We start from the raw sequence: 3,466 nt of genomic DNA on the forward strand, positions 1-3,466 counted from the left end.
GACTCTAGATTCATCAACTAAGAAGAGAAGGACTAAGAACTGGTGGCCAGGAGCAGACTTGCAGAATGTGCCCTTTGTAGATGTAATTTATTATATAAGCTTGAGTGGGTTTTTTTGTTTGTGTGTTTTTTTTAAAAAAGCTGAAGTGGATAAAGAGAAATACTTTTAACTGATGGTATATGGAGGGGACTATAATCAATGTAATGAAACAAGTTATATGAATTGTTTAATGTGAAACTGATGATGTGCCCTGTAAACTTTCACTCAATCCACAATAAAAACCTTTAAAAAAAAAAAACCCCACTATTGTTGATATTGTCAAGTGCCTCGGATTGGTTCTGAGGAGTGACTGGTAGGTTTGAACTGGCAATCTTTTAGTCAGCAGTCTAGTGTTTATCCTACAGTGCCACAACAGGACTCCCTGTTAAGTGCTGTCCAGTCAGTTCCAATTCATAGTGACCCTATATAGGGATATCCAAGGAGCAGCTGATGGGTTTTAACTGCCAACCTTGTGGTTAGCAGTCTAGTGCTTACCCTACAGTGCCACACCAGGACTCTTTAATAACATGAGGGGGAGATAACAAACAAAAAGAGGGTAGATTAGAGACTTCCAGAAAGACAGTGCACTAGGCAGAGGCACTACATGGACCCTCTACAACAAAGATTCAAGAGACCATATGAAACAGACACATGAAAATCCTGATGCCTTGAACCTCAGAGGGAAGGCTGGAGAAGTGGACTGAGTGCTTGCTGGAAGGAGAAGCTGAGTAGGGATGGTGAGAGAGAGAGAGACTGACTGGTGACCAACCAGCCAGATGCAGCCTAACCATCTTGTGAGCAGCTCTGGCAGCAGCAGCTGGCCTGATAAAGCAGGATTCACGCAGGGGACAGGAAAGGTGCGATTCTTTCTTTGTCCTCACTCTCCTCTGGTGACCAGAGGTGTGGCCAGCTCCCAGCTTCATGCACTCCTGGGGCAGGGCCTGCTCTTTGGGAATTCGGAGCCATGTGGTTGGAAGTCACACCAGTGTGAGGTGGGGGCTGGCTGTGTCGCTTTGGTGCCTGGATTCAGGTCAGCTCAACTCCAGGTCTACAGAACCCACAGAGCCCCCAGACCAGCATTTAACCAGTCACCCTGCCCCTAGCTGTCCTGTGATCCTAACAGGCACTAAAACCAGCTCCATCGAGGACCTCCACGAACTAATTCCGGATTGAGTATCTGAACACAGATAACACCGAGGCCAACAGGAACCCTATGTAGGGCCAGGAACTCTGCCACCACATCCTTTCCACACCCACCACATGAACTCTGTGGCTTGTAGGAGCCCCCAGAGTTTTCTTCTCTCCAAGTCCAATAGTTGCACTGTTTCTGTGTTTTGATTTTGGGGTTTGGTTTTTTCCTTTTTGTTGTTTCATTTTTTTTTTAGCTTGCTTATTCTTTCTCCTCCTTCTTCTCTTTTCATACCCTTGAATGTTATACTTTTTATCTGCTTTTGTTTTTCCTTTTTTTCTTCTGTTTCTCATCTCTTTTTTTCTTCCTTTTGATCTTTCATTACTACTCTCTAATCTCTTTCTCTTTTCATTTTCCCTTTCTCTCCCTGGGTTTTCTACATGGCTTTTATTATTATTATCTCTTCCTTTGATTTTCTTTTGTATTCTTATCTTTTACAATTCCATTTCCCTGTCCCTCTTCTGTCTTCATGGTTATGATGTTCTTTTTTTTCTGGTTGCTGTCTGTTTCCATTTCTTTCTTCTCTTTATTATTTTCTCTTTTTAGTGTTTGTTTATTCTACGGTTTTTTTTCCTTATGTGTGTGTGGGAGAGATTTTCTCTTTCTCACCCGACAGGAGACAGCAACCATATCCATATAGCCAAGCCACAACTGGACCCTCTGCAGCTCCACACAACTGGGCAAGAGTCAATACCAGCTCCTAAAACCATCTGATTAATGATAGACAATAGCCAACACCAGTCAAGCCCACCTTAAATTGAGATACATAAACAGCAAATGAAAACCATGTATAAGCTTTCATTCTCTAATCATTACACAGGAGACAATTGGGGAGAGACTAAGAACACATCAACATACAATCATCTCTTAAATACAAATACAACAACCATATAATGTTCCAGAGACAATTTTAGCTCACATGAAGAAACAATAGAGAATGGTCCAAAAAAATAACCAAGATGCAGAACAAGAAAGCATTTCTAAGTAAGAAAAGTTAAAAGAACTAACTGAAGAAGAGTGATATTTAGGTACCTTCAAAGGATTAACAAAGACCAAGGAAAGCAAGGAGAACACAGAAGAAAACTTCAGAAGAATTCAGGAAAACACTACAAGAACAAACAGACAAAAAATAATTGCAAAATTTTAAACAAAACCTGCAATTAGAAATCCAGAAGATTAATACTAAGATTTTAGATATGGATAATACATTGAAAGGGCAAAGGAGTAGAGTCAAACCAATGGAAGCCAGAATTAGTGAACTTTCTCTCAATACTAGTAAGTTAGAAGAACTATCAGAAAATCTGATGAAAACCTAAGAGTTATGTAGGACATCATGCAATGGAATAACTTATGGGTTATTGGAATTCCAAAATAGGAAGAGACAATAAATAGCACAGAGAAAATTGCCAAAGAGTTGCTGGAATAAAACTTTCTTAACATCATGAATCCTGGTGTGGTTGTGGGACAATGCAAACCCTGTACAGGATCACTGAGTCAGAACTGACTCAAAGGCACTCAACAACAACATCATGAAAGATGGGAAGTAAGCTTCCAAGAAGATGAGAGAACCCCAAACACGACAGATCCCAAAGAAAATTACCAAGACATACTGTCATCAAATTTTCTAAAACCAAGGAAAGAATCCTGAGAACAGCTCTCTAAAAACAAAAGTTTCCAACAAAGGAGAACCAATTAGACTAAACTCTGATTTCTCAGCAGAAACTATGCAGGCAAGAAAGCAATGGGATGACATATAACTCTAAAAGAAAAAACCTGTCAATCAAGAATCATACACCCAGCAAAGCTGTCCTTCAAATATGACGGCAAAATTAGGACATTTACTGATAAACAGAAATTAAAGGAATTTGTAATGACCAGATCAACATTATAAAAAAATGCTAAAGGATATTCCTTGAACTGAGGACCAACATCAGCAGACAATACCATCCAAAACACAATCCATATATAGAAGAAGTATTTAAAGTAAAACAAAATCTACAAGACTGAAAATCAGAAGCCAGAGTTATCAATGTATAATGAAGTCAACTATAAAGCAAAAAAAAGGGAATAGTGTAGATGCAGAACTTCAAAATGGCAAGGAGGTCAAGTAGATTTCAAGATAAAACAGACTGTTTTAAATAGGGAAAAAATAAATAAATTACAGAAGGAGCTCTGGTAGCGTAGTGGTTACGAATCGGGCTGCGAACCTTAAGGTCAGTGGTTCGAAACTACCAGCCG

At 39.5% G+C, this 3,466-nt stretch overlaps 1 protein-coding gene across 1 annotated transcript in view; it reads right to left on the reverse strand.

Annotated features, from left to right (window-relative positions):
- Positions 1 to 3,466, reverse strand: part of ST3GAL5 (ST3 beta-galactoside alpha-2,3-sialyltransferase 5) — a 40,734-nt gene that overhangs the window by 12,450 nt on the left and 24,818 nt on the right. The gene's annotated exons all lie outside the window — the stretch shown is intronic.

This window comes from Chrysochloris asiatica, unplaced genomic scaffold (genome assembly GCF_000296735.1).
Source record: "Chrysochloris asiatica unplaced genomic scaffold, ChrAsi1.0 scaffold00093, whole genome shotgun sequence".
Taxonomy (NCBI): domain Eukaryota; kingdom Metazoa; phylum Chordata; class Mammalia; order Afrosoricida; family Chrysochloridae; genus Chrysochloris; species Chrysochloris asiatica.